Source organism: Saimiri boliviensis, chromosome 7 (genome assembly GCF_048565385.1).
Source record: "Saimiri boliviensis isolate mSaiBol1 chromosome 7, mSaiBol1.pri, whole genome shotgun sequence".
NCBI classification, from domain to species: domain Eukaryota; kingdom Metazoa; phylum Chordata; class Mammalia; order Primates; family Cebidae; genus Saimiri; species Saimiri boliviensis.
This window is the reverse complement of record NC_133455.1, coordinates 119,270,135-119,291,687: the sequence shown is the minus strand read 5'-3', so window position 1 is coordinate 119,291,687 and position 21,553 is coordinate 119,270,135. Positions and strand designations below refer to the sequence as shown.

General features: G+C 38.2%; 1 long non-coding RNA gene across 1 annotated transcript; it reads right to left on the bottom strand.

The window, feature by feature from the left end:
- Positions 1 to 8,972: 8,972 nt before the first annotated feature.
- LOC141585194 (uncharacterized) lies at positions 8,973 to 17,493 on the bottom strand. Its single transcript, XR_012518597.1, has 2 exons — positions 17,270 to 17,493; positions 8,973 to 10,529 (listed from the first exon to the last, which is right to left on the bottom strand). It is a non-coding gene; the product is annotated as an uncharacterized LOC141585194 (long non-coding RNA).
- Positions 17,494 to 21,553: the final 4,060 nt, after the last annotated feature.

Below are 21,553 nucleotides of genomic sequence, written 5' to 3'. Positions count from 1 at the left end.
CTTGTTTATTTAGGAGATTAGGTTTTTTTCCGATGATAAAAAAAAAAAAAAGATTAGAAGTTAGATTGGTATCGTCTTAAGCAGAAAACAGACAAATAGAATGATAATAATAGAACCCTGTTACCATAAAAGATACATCTAAGTAATACTGTTTGTGATATTTCAATTTACTAGAGATAATGCATGTAATCAGTCCTCTGTTTGTCTCCCCATCCTCCAATGTCACATGTCAATTGCCCTCCCACTAATTAATCACAAATCACACTGGCCTTTCATTAGTTTCTTGAATGACATTAAATTCTTTCCTGTCTCAGGGGTGTGCACATACCTGGATCTTCCACTGAACTGCTCCTCTCTTTGCTCTGTATAGCCAGCTCTTTCTCATACTTTATCTTAACATAAATATTAATAGAGGCAGAAGGCACAGAAATCCTAGACAGACAGGGATGGGTCCCTGGGAAAACCCCACCTTCAAACCCAAAACAGCCTGAAAACCTCAAACTTCAAGTCCTGTTTACCTGCTCTCCTCTGATTGGTTCTTCTGAATAATGCCTTTTAACCAATTGAATGTTGCCTTTTCCAATACTACCTACGGCCCATCCTATAAAGGCCCCAGTCTGTGGAGGGGAGACAGCTTGACTTCGGGGAGGAGAGAGCTTGATTTCGGAAAAGAGACCTCCTGACTTCGGGGGAAGATGACCTGCTTTTCCTGTTCCCTCTCCAGCTCCCCTCTTCATCGAGAGCTGTTTTCATTGTTCAGTAAAATTCTCCACCCTTACCATTCTTCAGTTGTCAAGCGTGACCTCATTCTTCTTGGACACTGGACAAAAGCTTGGGACCCACTGAGTGCTGGTACCCAGAAAGGCTGTCACACTGGCCCTTTGCCCTGGCAAGTGAAGGGCAGCCTGCCCATTGGCAGGGACTTCAGGATCGCGGGCACTCTTGTCTGGTTGCCACCATGTTCCCTTCAAGGCGACATGCCTGGTCTGGCTACGGGCTTCGCATGGAGCTTACTCCCACGTTGGTGCTGGGAGTCACTGGCCAGATTCCGCACTCACTAACTCACGTGCTCCCTCCCTGAAGGGGAAAAGCACAGTGGGTCAAGCGAATGGGGCGCCCCTTCTGGGAGTCTGGCAAAGGGGCCTAAAATCCTCCATCAATATTACTGTCTCTGATCACCCAGTTACAGATGGTAGGGCCCCTCCCCTGTTGATGTCAATCTCAAACACTTTTTTGTTTCATTTACAACACATATTGGAACTTGCATTATTTTTTGTTTGCTTTTTAACTTAAATTTTCTGATTTCTTTTATTAGAATATAGTTTCTATGAGGTCAGAGAACCTGTTTTTTTATTCACTGAATAATTTCATTACTTAACAAATATATGTCAGGCACCAGGCTGGCAGACACACACACAATATTTGTTAAATAACCATACATCTCTATAAGGAACCCTCCCTTTAAAGTTTTTCTATGTATAAATTGAGAAACTGGTAGAAAGAGTCCACATTCTTAGAACTTATTCTTAGCAGATAATTTAATTTGAATCTCAATGAGAATGAAATTTAATAGATATGACTATTAAGAAAGCGTCACACGGCCGGGCGTGGTGGCTCAAGCCTGTAATCCCAGCACTTTGGGAGGCCGAGGCGGGTGGATCACGAGGTCAAGAGATCGAGACCATCCTGGTCAATATAGTGAAACCCCGTCTCTACTAAAAATATAAAAAATTAGCTGGGCATGATGGCGCGTGCCTGTAATCCCAGCTTCTAAGGAGGCTGAGGCAGGAGAATTGCCTGAACCCAGGAGGTGGAGGTTGCGGTGAGCCGAGATCGTGTCATTGCACTCCAGCCTGGGTAACAAGAGCGAAACTCTGTCTCAAAAAAAAAAAAAAAAAAGAAAGCGACACTCAGCGTCATATTTTTTAAAAGTACATTCATTGACCTAATGACTTATTTTATGTGGACAACATATCACAGAACCAGAAATATCTTGTCCAAAATAGCCTAGCATACTTTAGTTCAACAAGCAAATAAAGAGATGTGTTGAAATTTAGTTGGTGAGATGAGACAAAGCCAGCCCCCACCTTTTTTTTTTTTTTTTTTTAGACAGAGTCTCACTCTGTCGCTCAGGTTGGAGTGCAGTCTCGCAATCTTGGCTCTGCCTCTTGGGTTCAAGAAATTCTCCTGCTTCAGCCTCCTAAGTAGCTAGGATTACAGGCACCCACCACCACACCCTGCTAATTGTTGTATTTTTCGAAGAGATGGGGCTTCACAATGTTGGCCAGGCTGGACTCAAACTCCTGACCTGAGGTGATTCGCCTGCCTCAGCCTTCCAAAGTGCTGGGATTACAGGCGTGAGCCACCACACCTGGCCATATCTTCTCGTTCCTAAAACATTTTGCCCAATGCTAAATTTTCTTGCTTGGTTTCACCATAGTAATCTGCTCTAGAAGAAAATTACCACAGATGGAAGGTGTACTGGGATCTTCCTTCCTCCCTCCCTCCTTCCTTCCGTCCTTTCTCTCTCTCTCTCTTTCATTCTTTCTCTCTCTTTCTCTCTTTCCCTCTCTCCCTTCCTCCCTCCCTTCCTTTCTTCCTTCCTGACAGAGCCTTACTTTGTCACTTAGGCTGGAGGGTAGTGGCATGATCTCAGCTCACTGCAGCCTCGACCTCCCCGGCTCAAACTACCTTCCTGCCTCAGCCCCCCAGGTAGCTGGAATCACAGCTGCACACCATTACGCTGGGCTAATATTTGTATTTTTTGTAGGGACAGGGTTTTGCCATGTTGCACAGGCTGGTCTCTAATTCCTGAGCTTGAACAGTCTGCCCACCTCAGCCTCCCAAAGTGCTGGGGTTACAGGCTGAGCCACAGTGCCCATCCTCATTTCTACCTTTTACATGTCTTTTTTTTTCCTTTGCTTTTATTGTTCATCTTCATGCCATGAGCTTACTCTGACCATAATGAGTCTCTACTAAAAATACAAAAAATTAGCTGAGCATGGTTGCGCGTGCCTGTAATTCCAGCTACTCAGGAGGCTGAGGCAGGAGAATTGCCTCAACCCAGGAGGTGGGGGTTGCGGTGAGCCAAGATCTCGCCATTGTACTCCAGCCTGGGTAACAAGAGCGAAACTCTGTCTCAAAAAAAAAAGAAAAGAAAAGAAAAGAAATATCAGAGATCATATGATTTCATTGGTCAGTACATTTCCCTGATTCTTAAGTACATTTAAGTTAGTACGTTTCCTATTTTTAAGTGAATTATGCAGGGATTCACTATGGTGACTAGTTAAATCTCTTACCTTTGTTGTGATCGTTTTTGTTGCTTGCATGAATTGAGTCAATTGTCTATTAAGGTTTTCCACAGTCTTGATTTTGCTGATTGCATCTCTGTATGTTGTTCAACATGTTTTTCTTTTTTCTATATATCCTGTGTATTGATAGCAAGGTAGATACTTGATAAGATTCAGGTTGAATTCATTTTATGAAGGGAAAAAAAGCCCTGCTATTTCACAGTATGAGTTGTGTGGTTACATTCAGAGGCATTTACTATCTAGTGTCTCTTTTATGTAATGTCAGCAGCAACTGATGATCATTAACTAGGTCCCTTAATTCATGACACAAAATGGTGAAAGTTGAATCCAATGTTAAATAACATACAGAGATGCAATCAGCAAAGTCAAGACTATTTATTTATTGACTGAAGTACTTCCATAAATAGTGAGTTCACCTCATCAATTATTAGGTTACTCTTTGTTACAGTTTGTGTAAGAAATAGTTTGCAGGAGAAGTACTCGATTCTTTACTTTAGCAGTTTTCTAACTAATGAATAAACTCAGGAGGGGAGGGATCTTAGACAGAATCTCCCTCTGTCTCCAGGCTGCCGTGCAATGGCGCGATCTGGCTCACTGCAATCTCCGACTCCCAGATTCAAATGATTCTCCTGCCACCGCCTCCCTAGTAGCTGGGATTGCAGGCGCGCACCACCACGCCTGGCTAATTTTTGTATTTTTAGTAGAGACGGGGTTTCACCATGTTGGCCAGGATGGTCTCTATCTCCTGACCTCGTGATCCACCCACCTCGGCCTCCCAAAGTGTTGGGATTATAGGCCTGAGTCACTGCGCCTGGCCCCAGATTTTTTTTTTACTTCCATAAAATAAATTAAGACTTACAGAAAAAATTGTGAGAAAGAGACAAAGAATGTGTAGATAGCTAGTTTTGACTCAGATTTCTTAAAAGTTAATGTGCTACATTTGTTTTATGTAATCTTTCTTGGTTGCCTTTCAAAGAGAAGGCTTCTAGGTCCTTGAGAAAGACATTAGTGAGTCGTAAAACTGGTAAGAGGTTGGAAAAGATTTAAACCTCAAAGTGGTAGAGAAATAATTTATAATTGCAAGTTTTCTAAAGTAAATACAGTAAGAAAAGGGAGGCCAGGGAACTATAGTTAGGAAGGAAATTGTCTAAAATTTTAGTCAAGATCAAGAGGCAGTTAAGGCTGATCTTGGACAGTATGTGTGTCTATACGTACATTTGTGTATATGTGTGTATGTATATGCTTATATGTATATGCACACATTCACACATATAATTGATATTTTTGCGCTGTTTACTAAAGCACTTTGCAGACACGATATTCTCTTAACCTTGCAGTATGTAAGTATTTCCACAAAAACCTGCTTACTTCTAAAGTTCTTCCTCTGGTGTTGGAAAGCTGGCTTTCAGGACATCACAATCTGAGTTGCCGGTTTGTTATAGCTCATTTGATTCCTCTTGTTGGATTGGAGAAACTTCTCCCATAATTGACTGGATTTGTTTGTTACTGTTTTTTTTTTTTTTTCCACCAATGAGAAGGTAACTTTCTTGCAGCTTCTAGTCAAACAAGAGCCATATGAGAAAAGTGGGACGTATGTGCTGATTTTAATTTCTCATTCAACACTCCGTTTTGATTTGTCCTCTGCAGTGCTGACCATGATACTTACAGTGGCATTTGGATTGTCAATGTCATGCTGATTTCATTTTACTAGTGTGGGATACATTTATAATTTTACTTTTCATAGTGACATGAACAAAGTCATTAATAAATATTAAACAAAACACATTCCACAAAGTCATCTTCACTTATATCAACCTCCAGGTTGGACATACACCGGAAAATATTTTCAATCTCTCCTCCCCGCAAAAATCCAAAACAGTTATTCACTCCACCATCTGGTTGACAGTGAAATACTAAAAAATAAATGAAAGATGTGGGAGTGTAGATATCTCTTCAACATATTGATTTCAATTCCTTTGGATATATACCCAGAAGTGAGATTGCTGAGATCATATAGTAATTCTATTTTTAGTTTTTTTAAATACAAAAATTAACTCCAGACTATTTTTAGTTTTTTGAGGAGCCTTCATACTCTCTTCTACAAATGGCTATGCTACTTCACAATTGCAACACAATGTGTAAAGTGTTCCCTTTTCTCCACAACCTCACTAATACTTATCTTTGTTGTTTGTTTCTTTGCTTTTTAAATAATAGCCAGTCTAATAGCTGTGAAGTGGTATCTTACTGTGGTTTTAATTTGCATCTCCCTGATGATTAGTGATATGGAGGATGTTTTCATATCTCGTTGTCCATTTGCATGGCTTCTTTTGCAACATTCTTGACAACAGCCAATATAGGGAAGCAATCTAAGTGTTCATCGACAGACGAATGAGTTTTTAAAATGTGGTCATCTATGGTCAGGTGTGGTGGCTCATGTCTGTAATCCCAGCACTTTGGGACGCCGAGGTGGGTGGATCATCTGAGGTCAGGAGTTCGAGATCAACACGGCCAACATGGTGAAACCCTGTCTCTAATAAAAATGCAAAAAATTAGCCGGGCGCGGTGGCTCAAGCCTGTAATCCTAGCACTTTGGGAGGCTGAGGCGGGTGGATCACGAGGTCAAGAGATCGAGACCATCCTGGTCAACATGGTGAAACCCCGTCTCTACTAAAAATACAAAAAATTAGCTGAGCATGGTGGCGCGTGCCTGTAATCCCAGCTACTCAGGAGGCTGAGACAGGAGAATTGCCTGAACCCAGGAGGCAGAGGTTGCGGTGAGCCGAGATCGCGCCATTGCACTCCAGCCTGGGTAATAAGAGCAAAACTCCGCCTCAAAAAAAAAAAATGCAAAAAATTAGCTGGGCATGGTGGCAGGCAATCCCAGCTACTTGGGAGACTGAGGCAGGAGAATCACTTGAACCCAGGAGGTGGATGTTGCAGTGAGCAAGATCACGCCATTGTTCTTCTGTCTAGGCAACAAGAGTGAAACTCCATCTCTAAAATAAAATATAAAATAAAATAAAATAAATGTGGTACATATGTATATGTGTATATATATATACACACATATATATATATACATATATACATATATATGTGTGTGTATATATATATATATATATATATATATATATATACACACACACACACACACACACACACACAGTGAAATACTATTCAGCCTTAAAAGAGAAGTAAATTCTGCTACTTGTGACAATATGGATGAATCTAGGGGGGCATTATGCTAAGTAAAGTAAGCTAAGCACAGAAAGACAAATATTGCAAGATCTCATTTAAATGTGGAATCTAAAAAAGTCAAACTTGGAAAAGTAGGTTGTTACTAGAGACTGGGAGAAAGAGGAATGGCGAGATGCTGGTTGAACAGTGCGAAATTCCAGTTGAGGCAAGTGAAATAAGCTTTTGAGATCTATTGCATAAAAAGTATGTGAGATGATGGAGATGTTAATTAGCTTGATTTGATCATTCTACAATGTTTGATTAAATCATTGTAGATATATCAAAACATCACATTGAACCCCCAAAATATGTAAAATAATTTTCCAGTTTAAAAAACAAAACAGAAGGCTGGGTGCGGTGGCTCATGCCTGTAATCCCAGCACTTTGGGAGGCTGAGGCAGGCGAATCACGTGAGTTCAGGAGTTCAAGACCAGCATGGCCAACATGGCAAAACCCCATCTCTACTGAAAATACAAAAATTAGCTGGTTGTGGTGGCGGGCTCCTGCAATCCCAGCTCTCCTGAGGCAGGAGAATCACTGGAACCCAGGAGGTGGAGGTTGCAGTGAGCCTAGATCACGCTACTGCACTCCAGCACACAGGCCTGGACAACAGAGTGAGTTGTCTCTGTCTCAAAAAAACCCCCAAAAAACAGAAAGATATGAAACAATGTGAAACATCTGGATATTGTTATTTACCTTATCAGTGCTTAAAACTGTCTAATAACAATTTTTCAGAATGAGACATCTAACTAGGAGAAGTATGCAAATAAAGGTGTTATAATGTGAACTATTAATCTTATTAGGGATTCTCATTGGGAGAGGTTTGAGAAACCAGAGTAAAGAGGATCAAATATAGATTGATTTCAAAATACAATAATTTCATATTTATTTATTTTTTCTTTTTTGTTTTTTTAATATTTATTTTTAATAAATATAATGAATTAATAAATTGCTGCATGTATGCGGGACTAAAATGAGGCATCAGTACTTCATGCCTCATGCAAGAGTTTCAAATGGCTTCACTGCTACGGCTGTCTGTCTATGTGGTTAGAAACTGTTGTTCAGTGGTGAGCAGTTCGTGGGCTTCAGGTTTCTCTTTCTGAAATGGCCCAAGGATAGTGGTAAATATGTCACTTCTTGTTGGTCACGAGCTCAGGCAATATTTTTAGGGATCTGTAACGTGGTTCTGAAGCATCTTGCAGGGATTTAGAAAAAAATGTCTAAGTCATAAAACTCTGTGTTCTGTGATTTTGTTGTTGAAACTGGAGCATAAAAGAAAAGAGAGAGAGAAGAAGACAAGCCAATGTATAAACAGAGCTCAGGATACAGCTTCAGGACAGGGAACTGGAGATCAGTAATCAAATCAGTCACTACCCACCAGGCTCAAGGCCTTGAAAACCATTTGTGACTAATACTCTCACTCACTCGATTTCAGTATGTGTCTGAGGTATCAAGCTCTAGAAATCAGAAATAAAGCCAGAAGCAAAAGAGAAAGTTCTCATTTCCAATAAACTCAGTTAGGTTGACACTTCATTGCTGGGCACGGCGGCTCACTCCTGCAATCCCAGCACTTTGGGAAGCCAAGGTCGGGGGATCACCTAAGATCAGGAGTTTGAGACCAGCCTGAACAACACGGAGAAACCCCATCTCCACTAAAAATACAAAATTAGCCGGGCATGGTGGTGCATGCTTGTAATCTCAGCTACTCGGGAGGCGGAGGCAGGTGAATCACCTGAACCCGGGAGGCAGAGGTTGCAGTGAGCTGAGGTCATGCCACTGCACTCTAGCCTGGGCAATAAGAGTGGAACTCCATCTCAAACAACAACAACAACAAAAACACACGCAAAAAAAACCTTGCTGAAGAAATTATGCTCTTATCATAGAGTGGTAATGGAGTATTGATTTAATTTTAAACATATCCTATATTGATGGTTAATATTTATTGGTGTTTACCATATGCCAGGCTTTGTACAAAGCACCTGAATGCATTAGTTCAAATAATCATTGTCATAATGCAGTAAGATATATGAAAATCTGGTTTATTTTTAGCTCAATTTTCCAGTAATTTTTAACTCTCTATTTGAATTTAGCTATATAAAGAAACCTGTAGATACTAATGTATATTGATTATTTAATCATTTATTTCTGTACATGTACTTGTCTTTCTGTGTACTGTCTACCTGTCCTCATTGAGCCAAAACACAGATCGCAGTGTATGATTAACTTAGACATGCCAACTTCCATGACAGTCATACTATCTCTTTTTAAAAAATGGAACATGACTATTGTTCTTCATGGCATGGAAACAATATTGTGTTAAAAACAATTTGAGTAACGATTAGTATGTTTTATCTGCTTGACATGAATAAACTGAAGATTTTATTTTTATGTGTATTTTATTGTGTGAAATTAGTTATGTTTAAATATATTTTCTTTCTTTCTTTTCTTTTTTTTTTTTTTTTTTTTTTTTGAGACACAGTTTCACTCTGTTGTCCAGGCTGGAGTTCAATGGTGTGATTTTGGATCTCTGCAACCTCCGCTGCCTGGGTTCAAGTGATTCTCCTGCCTCAGCCTCCCAAGTAGCTGGGATTACAGGTGCCTGCCGCTATACCCAGCTAATTTTTGTATTTTTAGTAGAGATGGGGCTTCACCATGTTGTCTAGGCTGGTCTTGAACTAGTAACTTCAGGTGGTCTACCCACCTTGGCCTCCCAAAGTGTTGGGATTACAGGTGTGAGCCACCATTCCTGGCCATAAATATGCTTTCTGATTGATGAGTGCATGTTTTTTTCTTTGAACCATATGCTTAGATAGAACATCATTACCATTCTGTTACAATAGAGATTTTTAACATGTTCACATTTGAAAAAAACAATTTTGAGTTCCGTTTGTATCCATAATTATATCAGGTATAAACTCATATATAATAAGCTATACATTTCAGTATGTGTAACGTGTACTCTATTATTCCATGCATAAACGAAGTAAATTTATTTCCAAGGATGGAGTCATTGGCATCAGCCAACTTGTGGGAGAGATTCTAAATTAGGCTTAAGAGCGGGCAGGGGAGTTGCTAACATCCCTTATAGTAAACAACTGAGGCAGTCCTTGATTCTGCCAGGTCATGAGGATTTTACCCATAAGATATTTTGTGAAAGAAAAAGAAATAGTGAAACTGCACCACAGGAGAAAGAGTATTGAATTGGAAGCAAAGAAGACGTAAGAAACAATAACAACAGTTAACAATGCTTTTTCATTCAATCCCTAGGAAAACCTTCTGATGAGGGTACTTTCATCCCCTTCATTTTACGGATGTGGAAAAAGCAGATTAGGGAATTCAGCTGGACCAAAATTATAAATACAGTAAATGATACAACTCAAACTATTATCTTACATTATCTGGTATCAAACTTGTGCCCTTAATCATAATATCAAAATGCTTCCAAGAAATTTAAATATGGGCTTTGCAACCAGGGGATAAAGTCTTGGGGAAGTCATCACTTACTTAAAAAAGAATTTATTGAGAAGCAACCTTGAAAAAACTTGACAAAAAAAAGGATGAAATTATTTCATACTTACTTTTCTACAAAGAAAAAAAATAACGTATCTCACATTTATCACACATATGCAGTGAGAAGGTGCTGGAGGCTGCAGCAGTGCCTTTCACACAGGAAAGGACCCTTACTCTGAACTGTGCTAAGCAGAAGGGTGGGAGTGCCTCATTATGGCTCATAATGAATTTCTTGACCCAGTGACTTCCTTTGTGGTTTCACAGGAGTTCACAGGAGCTGCCAACACTCTAGCTTTATGGTTTTCGGCTCTAACAGAGTGAGGAGCATAGAAGTCCTTTTGTTTGCTCGAAGACCAACTGTTAGGATCACATATTGTACATGCCTTGTCTGTGATGCTCAGATTTCCTAGGAGTTCAGCTTCTGTACTGAGTCTCTGTCTTTATTTCATTCTGGTGCGTTAGGCTGTCAACCTAGAAGGAAACATTTACATCTCCTCAAACACTCTCTCTCTTCAGTCTTTGTCAATTCCTAAAATAGTAATAATTTTCTGCCTTTTTTTTTTTAAAGGAAGCTGTTATGAGTTGTGCTGGAAACCAAGAAAGGATGAGCAAAGAAAAAGTTCCCCTGAGTCATTTGACCCCAAACATTTTGGCATACCCAAAGGCTCCAGAGCCCTTTCCGTCAAATGTATTATTGCTGTCGAAGATCCTGCCCCTTGGTTTGGCTTCTGTAGCTAGACAAAGAGAAAGTTAAGACCATCTGCTTCTGTGTCACATTGTCCCAAACTTTTCTACTTGACCTAGATAGAACTTGGGTATTAATTTATCGGTTACCTTTTCTTTTCTTTTCTTTTTCTTTTTCTTTTCTTTTTTTTTTTTTTTAACCTGATAGCAGTACTTAGTATCAGTTACCTTTTAAAACACATTTTAAAATTTACATTTGCAACACCCCTTTGATTATTAACTTCCAGTGTATGTTGAGGCAAGTCAGTGCAAAGCGGTTTCAAAGTCACATCATACTTAACAAAGGGATAGCATATTAAGGTAATATAAAGGGTCTTGGTTCTGTGAAGCTAGAGAAGATCTAGACCAGGAGAAAGTCTCAGGCATTTAAGACCATGTTTTCTGGTTAAGGAAAGGATAATTGAAAGCAGTCACAAGTGCCATGTTTCATTCATTTACCATCATTATCAACAACTTATTTAATGTAGTAATAATTTTGTAATTGGGATTTCTAAAGTCCCATAAACTGGAGCTAACATATATGGCCTCACAAGCATTGACTACAGATGCTACTGTATTAACCTTTCATTCTGGAGTTTGAGATGTTGAGTGATTTCTGTGACTTGGGCTTATTGGTAATAGTTTAATAGGCAACAGAGTATACATTTTGTTCAAAATAAATGAAATGTTTCTAATCAACAGATTTTATTTGTTTCTTTTATGACTTTTAAGAAACTTAAATGCAGCCCAAAGTAGCCTTTGCATATCAGGCCAGCTAGAGATTGTTCAAAGAGTAGTAATAACCTTTTCTCTTTCTCCTGACATTTTTACTGCTACTGAGTATCATTAATAAAAAAACATTCTGGGGCTGGGTGTGGTGGCTCATGCCTGTAATCCCAGCACTTTGGGAAGCCGAGGCAGGCGGATCACCTGAGGTCGGGAGTTCGAGACCAGCCTGACCAACATGGAGAAACCCCATCTCTACTAAAAATACAAAAAAAAAATTAGGCGGGCATGGTGGTGGGCGCCTGTAATCCCAGCTACTAGGAAGGCTGAGGCAGAGAATCACTTGAACCCAGAAGGAGGAGGTTGCAGTGAGCCAAGATTGTGCCACTGCAGTGGGTGCCTGGGTGACAGAGCGAAATAGTGTCTCAAAAAAAGAAAAAAAAAGGCTCTTTTTTTTCAGTTTCCTGTACAAGCCTAATATTTCTCTTTATTGATTTTTCAAATTGCACTACATTTATTTGCTGAATCATTTTGAAAATTTATACATATGTGTGTAAATACATGCTAAGCATCAATTTTTGGAAAAAATGAGTAATACAATGAACAAATGTAATTTTTTTTCAAAGCCATGATGACAGGTTAAAATAGAAATTAGAATATAAGATACGCATCAATAAGAAATAAAGGGCACAGGTCAGCAGTGTGTTGCCATGGTTGAGTCATGGATATCCTTTTATACTATTTCTTTGTGTTTTTTGAGACGGAGTCTTACTCTATCACCCAGGCAGGAATGCAGTGGTGCGACCTCAGCTCACTGCAACCTCTGCCACCCAGGGTCAAGCAATTCTCCTGCCTCAGCCTTCTGAGTAGCCAGGATTACAGACAAGCACCACCACGTTAGGCTAATTTTTGTATTTTTAGTAGAGAGGGGGTTTCACCATGTTGGCCAGATGGGTCTCAAACTCCTGACCTCAGATAATCCTCTGGTCTTGGCCTCCCAAAGGTATAGGATTACAGGCCTGAGCCACTGCACCCAGCCCATTTATACTATTTCTTTAGCAAACCAAAAAGGAATGGTCTGGTCCAATGGTCCTCAACCTTTTGGGCCCCAGGGACCGTTTTCATGAAAGACAATTTACCCATAGATGGGAGCAAGAGGGTGGTGGTTTGGAATGATTCAAGTTCATTTCATATACTGTGGATTTTATTTCTATTATTATTACATTGTAATATATAATGCAATAATTCTACAATTTACCATCACGTAGAATCAGTGGGAACCCTGAGCTTTTTTTTTGGGGCAACTAGACAGTCCCATCTGGGGGTGATGGGAGACGGTGACAGTTCATCAGGAATTGGATTCTCATAAGGAGCACGAAACTTAGATTCCTTGCATGTGCAGTTCACAATAGGGTTCATGCTCCTATGAGAATCTAGTGCCTCCGCTGACCTGACAGGAAGCAGGGCTCAGCTGGTAACGCCAGCAATGGGGAGTGGTTGAAAATACAGGTGAAGCTACAGGTGAAGCTTTGCTCACTCACTCGCCATTCACCTCCTGCTGTGTGCCTGGTTCCTAGCAGGTCACAGTACTGGTCTGTGGCCTGGGACATGGGGACCTCTGCTCTGGTCAATTACACATTTCTCCTGAATTCTGGAGAGACAACGTACCAGTTCCTCAGAGGAAACAAAGATTTTTCTAAAAAATCACATCAAATTAAATTACTGCTGACTGCATGGTGGTCCAAAAGCTAATACCATTGATTGATCAGTGCATTCAAATCTATAACACTATGTGAGAAGGTGAGTTTTTCCTTACTCTGGAAGTGTACAGCAGCATCAAATTAAATCACCCACTGTGTGAGTTTTTCTGATAGAAGAAATTATTTTTATTATCCACCTGAAGAGAGAGAAGATAGAAATGGGGTAAAATTAATCTCTAAGAAGCCTATGAGGGTGCTATGCCTTTAAAAACTCATTACCACTTGAACAAATTAGGAAGAGACAAGATGGCTGACTAGATGCAACCAGGAAGAACTTCTCCACCAAGACAGGCCAGAATATCAAGCTGACCAGCATACCCAGAACAGATCATCCTAGAGAGCACATTGAGAGTGGATAGGGAGACAACCCAGATGCTGAGGCTGAAGGAGAAGGAAGCTGGGAACCCCTGTACCGGGTTTCTAAGAACCTGAAAGCATTCAAAGGCTAGAATCACTCCTAAGGAAAGGATGAGTGAAACAAATATGGAGCAGCCCACTCCGAACATGGACCTCCAGGAGCATAGCTTCAGGAAAGCCCATGACCCCTATGGATATTTGAGTGTTTGGTTGTGGGGCAGAGGGAACTGCCCAGAGCATAGCCAAAGATAGAGCTTGAATCTTTCTGGAGCCCAGGTGGTCTAGGGAAGGGACAGTTACAGTGGAACATGGTCATAGACACTCATCCTTCAAAGTTCTTCATACTCCTCTAGGTGGCTCTGACCTATGTAATCAATCAGACCTGGAGATAGCAGGGCTGTCTTGGCCATGGGACCAAGGCAGGTCCTACCTGCACACCCCACTGTCCACTGGCCCTTCCCAGAGTCTCTGCCTTGCTTTGCCAGCATACAGTATCAGATACTCTGCGGACCACCTTTTCCAGGGGCCATCACTGCCGTGGTTTCTCCAGATGCCAGTGCTGACCCACCAGAACACTTTTGCTGACAGCCTCCTGCCAGAGTGTGTTAGCTTGTGACCTTGCCACTGCCACTCTGAAGCATGTTCACCTGTGGAGCCCCAGCCAAAACCACCAAAATGTTTCCCACTCATGGTACCCCTGGGTCCCCCACCAGAGAACTTCACGTCCGCAGTGCCCCACTGGACAGCTTACCCCTTAAACCACCCTCATCACCTCCGGCAGTCTTGGAGCACCTTGGCTCTTTCAGCTTACCTGAGTCTCAACCTCAAAAAATCTGGAGAACTAAACTGTGGGCTTTATCTCAGCCACCCAGGGTTAGAGCACATAGCCTAAAACTGCAGAGTTGAGCCTGGGCCCTCTGAAAGCATCCAGAAACAAAGCCATTAGACTATACTCAAATCGTGTCACAGTCAAACCTTCAAAGACAACAAAGAACATAAGAACAAAAAGCCCCATTCAAAGGACAGCAACTTTAAATGAAAGAAGAACATCAGCTCTCACAGATGAGGAAGAATCAGCACAAAATCTCTGGCAACTGGCAACTCCAAAAGCCAAAATGTTGTCTTACCTCCTGCCTCAGTCTCCTGAGTAGCTGGGACTACAGGTGTGTGCCACCATTCCCAGCTACATTTTTTGTATTTTTAGGAGAGACAGGGTTTCACCATGTTGGCCCGGCTGGTCTTGAACTCCTGACCTTAAGTGGTCTGCGCACTTCACCCCAAAGTGGTGGGATTACAGGCATGAGCCATAGTGCCTGGCAATACTATGTCTTTCAATCCATGAACATAGAATGCCTTTTCATTTATTTATGTCTTGTTATTTTATCTTCTTTTTTGAGATGGAGTGTTGCTCTGTCATCTGTCACTCAGCCCGGAGTGCAATGATGTGATCTCAGCTCACTGCCAACTCCCAAGTTCAAGTGATTTTTCTGCCTCAGCCTCCCAAGTAGCTGGGACTACTTTTTTTTTTTTTTAGTAGAGACAGGGTTTCACCATGTTGGCCAGGCTCGTATCGAATTTCTGATCTCAGGTGATCCTCCTGCCTCCCAAAGTGCTGGGATTACAGGTGTGAGCCATTGTGCCAGCCTCCAATTCATTCTTTGAAAATTATCAGCCAGGTATGTATTTGGATGCACATGTTTGATTAGCTTACTTATTTTTTCTATGGTATATAGTAGTATTTATTCAAATTGTCTCTTTTTTCCTGAGTTGTTTTTATCAAAGTATGTATCTTCATAGGAAATCATACATTTTAAAAAAGTTGATGTTTATTCCTAAAAGTTACCTATTCTGTTCTATACTAAAATAGTTTACTTAGAGATTAGAATTGCTTTAGATCTATTTACGCCTTCTGAATCAATATATCCTCCATATATTTTGGGTTAGTTTTCTTTTTTTAATGAATTGAATTCATCTTAACTTTCTATATTAAAATAACTTCTTAATGTTTCTAGTTTTCTTATAGTATGGAATATTTTATAAATTTATTATTTTAAAAGCTTATATGTTTTATAATATTAAGACAAATTTGGTGCAAGCAATGTGCAGACTCAGTTTGATATCTTGATCATTTTCTTTCCTTTTTTGATGATTCTCTACTTACCATCTTCTATTGCCTCTATTAAATTGCCTCTTTGAAATGATCTGAACTTGATGCCGTAATAAGTTAACTTTTAACTGCCTAACCAATAAAATCTATAAACATTTTTACATTTTATTACATTTCACAGCTTGTGAATCTAATGTCAATAAAAATATAATAAAATATAAAATACTGGTACTATTTTCTGTTTCTATCAAAATACTCAGCTATCCACTAACATGTTTTGATAAGGACACCTGGGTCTATGCCATTGCTAATAACTCAAAAACTGAATTGATGAAATTACTCTTACATAATTAAAATAACAAATGATAAAAGTATCTTGATGAAAACCTTAGATCCAAATATAAAGGCTATTTAAAATTATATTTTAGTAATTAAAAATTAATGAAATTGTTCTAAAAAATCTTATCCTTAGCTACCATAGCTGCAACTATTACTAGGGCAATTAAATAAAGGAAGGCAAATATCACAGCAGCAATGCACCATGGAGACACTGTTCAAAAAGAGAGAAGTTGGCTAATGTGATCACGCAAACCAGATTCAGGAGTTGATATTAAAAAGAACTTTCACCAAGAATATTTAACCCAGTTGAATTGATCTAAAATCTAAGCCCATGGGAGCACCATGCTGTGGGAAAATATACTTTAGCCTGTGGGGAGAAATTCAAAAAATTATTTTGCACATTTAGGTGCATCCTGGGAAGATATGAACATTTTAATGTTGATATAAGCTGTTTATGGAATAACAAGTTGCCCTCATAAATAACTCTTTCAAAGGCTACAAAGGAGCACTTCAGAAATCCTACTGTGGATTTAGTTCATTTTCCTGCCCTATTTTTTTTTTCTTTTTGATACAGTCTCCCTCTGTCTCCCAGGCTGTAGTGCAGTGGCATGATCTTAGCTCATTGCAACCTCCACCTTCCAGTTTCAAGCAATTCTCCTGCCTCAGCCTCCTGAGTAGCTGAGATTACAGGTGCATGCCGTCATGGCTGGCTAATTTTTGTATTTTCAGGAGAGATGGGTTTCTTCCCTGTTGGCCAGGCTGGTCTCAAACTCTTGACTTCAAGTGATCCACCTGCCTCAGCCTCCCAAAGTACTAGAATTACAGTATTCTGTGACCATTTTGATAAAAGTTCATTCATCGTGAGCTATCTCACATGCTCCATTTGTTTGTAGAAATATGGTAGCACTAAAGAGACACGTAACTTTTTCAAAATTAAAATACAAAACCCAGAGACTGTGTGTGAAAACATTATTTTTCTGTGACCTTGGTACACCATGCTAAGTCATTGTGGCCATTGCTGCCTCATTTGCTCTTAACAGAGCACTGTAGGTTAGTATGACCCATTAAAAAGTGTGGGGACAAGAAATAAATCCTGATTCAAACATTAGTCTAAGAATATTTGTTTTCAGGATTAGTTCATTAAAATATTTAAGCAAAAAAGTGAATCTAGAGAACCTAGAGGCTTAACTTTTTTTTACCTTTTGTTTTCAAAGTTTTAGTTATTTTTCCTTTCTGGACATTTGAAGAACAGTGAACTTTGAGGTCTGAGTATGTTATACTTTCCTCAGAAAACTTTGAAAAATATAAAAAAAATTCATACAATGACTATAATCCAGATACCTGTATATACACATACCTATTATAGTTGTTGCATGCATTTTTTAATATTTTTCAGTTTCATATTTTTCAGAAAACGATAAAGACTAAATAATGTAATGTAATGTGTATGATACATAGACATATAATTAAGTGGCATGTTATATGTTATACAAATTGTCATATTTTATGCTCATAAAAGAATTTAAAATTGACTTCTTCTTTTTTTTTTTTTGCTTTGTGAAATGTGGTAAATTCTTACTCTTTTAAAAAAATTCTTAGTTCCTTGATCTATAATATAGGGATGACAATACAATAATCATTTATTGATATATTATAGGAATTAAGTGAATAGCATAGTGCTTGAAACATATTAAACACTCAATAAGTGTTTTTCTTTAGTAATAGTACTAATACCAGTAATATAGAATAGTAATTGTAAGAATATAATGGGTGTTAGCAGTAAAATTAGAAGTAGAAGCAAGAGTAGAAATATTCAAATTCATTTAAATGCCTATTTCTGCCTCTTCTTATAGTTGAATTTAATCTTAATGAAAGGAGCATGAAAAGCAGTTATCTAATTCTTACTAAATAAATTCTCTCAGCAGCATATTGCATGTACTCTTTCTGTACAAGCGAAGCAGAACTCATAGACACCAAAGTCAATAACATTCTCCTAAATAATATTAAACCTAGTGCAATTGTAAATATTTACTTACCAAACTATAGTTTTCTGATATTTAAATCCCCTTTAATTAGAAAGTTTTTTAACTCATTCATAAAGACAAAAGATTTTCAAATCCTCCTCTAAAAGTACCCAGTTATGAACTCATTATTTTAAATATTATTTACTCATCAAATGAACAGATTATTTAGTAATAACAGCAGTATCTGGTTTTACCTGCATTTATTTCATGAAATGCCGGCGAAGGATGAAGATCGTGAGAGAGGCTGGGCAGTGCTAATGTCTCTGGTTCCATTGTTCAGATTAAATTGTAAGGGCCAATGAGGAGCACAGGGTCAGAATGAGGTGGGACCAAGGCAACAGACGTCTTAATATTGCAACATCAGAGACGATGTTTACACTAAGACTAATATGTAAATGTAACCTATGTTTTTGACTCAAGAAAATTAAAGATAATGTACTCTTATAGATTAAATTTGTTTTTTCTTTTATGTATGATGAACCACTTATTTCTAAAAATAAAATTTTAAATGTTAACCATGAAGATTTCCTCTTTGCCTTAAGTGCTATTTTTTAAAAACAAATGAGAAAACAATAAAGACTAAATAATGTAATAGAAATAAATGGCATTGCATTTGAATGATTATAACAGGTACTGATTTTCAGAAATACCTTTTTTTGTGATTATTGTAAATGATTCAGTGAACACAACATACAACCTTATTCCTTCAATATAATCTCTAACATGATTATTCATAGCTTTGCCTAATTTTTCAAATGACCAATGGATGTTTTACTTTAAAAAGTAAAATAACTGGGCACAGTGGCTCAGGCCTGTAATCACAGCACTTTAAGAGGCCGAGGTGGGCAGATCATGAGGTCAGGAGTTTGAGACCAGCCTGGCCAACACCATGAAACCCATCTCTACTAAAAATATAAGACTGTCTAGAAAAAAAAAAAGTAATATAACTGTCAAATTAAATAATGAAAACGATTATTACTTATTTCTATAATAAAATTTATGGAGTCATCAAACATAGAGGAGATAGCTTTGCAGGTATTTATGTGGATAATTTTCCATGATATATTAAGTGGAAAACAATAAAATTATAACATAATATGACTTTATATTTTGGTAGAAAAAATTCTATAATTATATGTGTTTGTAACATAAGAAGGTTATGTGTCTGACCTGATAAAATTGTAATTCAATAATATTTTGGTCATTAACCTGTTAAATTTGTATTTTTCATATGTGGTTTTCTATTTTTGCATTACTGTTCTGATGAGCATAATTTATTTTTATCATTGAAAGGATTAAAGTGTGCATATGTGAAATTTCTTTTATAGTCCAGTGTGTGCTCTGAGACATGCACACCACAGTAACCACAGGTCTACTGCCCTCACCTTTGATAGACAGAAATAAACTTCATAACAAAAGCATATAATTTGACTGGGAGACTATGGAACATTGTTGGGTCTTAAGTTGTTTTGGAAGATACAGTGCTAATGTTTTGGAAAAGTACAAAGATAATGATCAACTTCAGATAATAATTTGAGTATACATGCATTAAATTCTAGAGTGAGGAATACAATGGTGAAAAGAAAGTATAATTTCAAAAATTATAGAAGAAAAAACAGATTGAGAAAACTAAGTTTATCTAAAAGAAGCTATAAAGGTGGATGGGGTGGAGAAGAGACATAAGATCAGGCAGGACAAGCAGAAAGCATAAATTTTTGTAAATTATGTAAATTAAAATTGGACATATCAACAGTAAAGATAAACTGTAAATGTTCCAGGGAAAAAAATATAAGAATTATCACAAGGAGTTCTTAAAAATTTAAAAATATTACTGGTTATTTACAAAAGTTATATCTAGTAGATAAGGATGTGAAATGGTTGAAAATAGAAGATCAACATTTATATAATGCAAACATCAATCAAACTAAAATATCATAGCTCCTAATGTCTGACAAAACACACTTCAAGGAAAAATGTAGTAAGAAGATGGTTTTTTTTTTTTTTTTTTTTTTTTGAGACAGTCTTGCTCTGTTGCCAGGCTGGAGTGTAGTGGCACAATCTTGGCTCACTGCAACCTCCGCCTTCTGGGTTCCAGCTATTCTTCTGCATCAGCTTCCTGAGTAGCTGGGACCACAGACAAGTGACACCATGCCTGGCTGATTTTTGTATTTTTAGTAGAGACGGGGTTTCACCATGTTGGCCAGGACGGTCTTGATGTCTTGACCTTGCGATCTGCCCGCCTCGGCCTCTCAAAGTTCTAGGATTACAGGCGTGAGTCACCGCGCCCAGCCCAAGAAGACGGGTTTTTAAATAATAATAAAAGTTTCAATTCAACAGTCGTATATCACAATTTTAGTATAACCCTTTAACACTTCAAAATATAGCAAGGACTAAATGATATATATAGGGAGAAGGAATAGTAAACAAAACACAATGATTTGAATAAATTTTAACATACTCTGATATATACAAACAGACCCCCAAAATTACATTTGGACAATATAAAGAAGATTTAAACAGCACAAAATAATAAATTTTCTTTATTGAATAAAGACGTTAATTTCTCTCATCCTATTTGTCTAAAAAAATATGTGTTTTTGGCTAATGCATGAGGAAAAAGGCTGGAGATTGAGTGCTGTCTTGATTCATTTTCTGTCAGCAGATAGCCTGTATAGTTCCTTTTCTTCTGACTTCCATTTGCGCTGTTGGAAAATCAGTCGACAGAATGAATGCTGTTTATTTCCACTCATTGTCTTTTCTCTCCTGGTTATGTCTGGAAATTTATCATTGCTCCTGGTGTTCTTCAGGAGCACTATGATGTGCTTATATGTGGGTTTATTTATTGTTTCTTTTCGAAAATCTTGATTGATATTAATTAGACTTCTTAAATTTGTGGATTGATGTCTCATTACTCCTGGATTGGAAAAGTCACAATCATTAATTCCTCAGAGAGTACATCAGCCCCCATATTTGCGATTTCTGAAATACTAACTGGAGCCATTTGTCTAAACTGCCTTATGTTTAATTTCCTTTTCATGCTGTCTATCTTTTTGTCTCTATGCGCTGTTATGAAAAATGATGGCAGACATGTCATTCAATTCATTAATTCTCAATCTGTGTCTAAGTAAATATTAAATGTATCCAATATATTATTGTCTTTCAAAAAATTGTATTTAGTTCTTTTACAAATCCATAAATCTACATAGAGTTTCTTGCTTTCTAAACACATTTCCAAATTTGTCTTATGTTCCCTTAACCATGGTAAATGTAGTTAATTTATACCATGTGTCTGATTATTGAAGTAATGGTTGTTTTACATCCTTTTCTTCTTCTTCTTTTTTTTTTTTTTTTTTTTGAGACAGTCTCGCTCTGTTGCTCAGGTGGGAGTGCAGTGGCGTGATCTCAGCTCACTGATCTACATGCCTTAGCCTCCCAAAGTGCTGGGATTTCAGGTGGGAG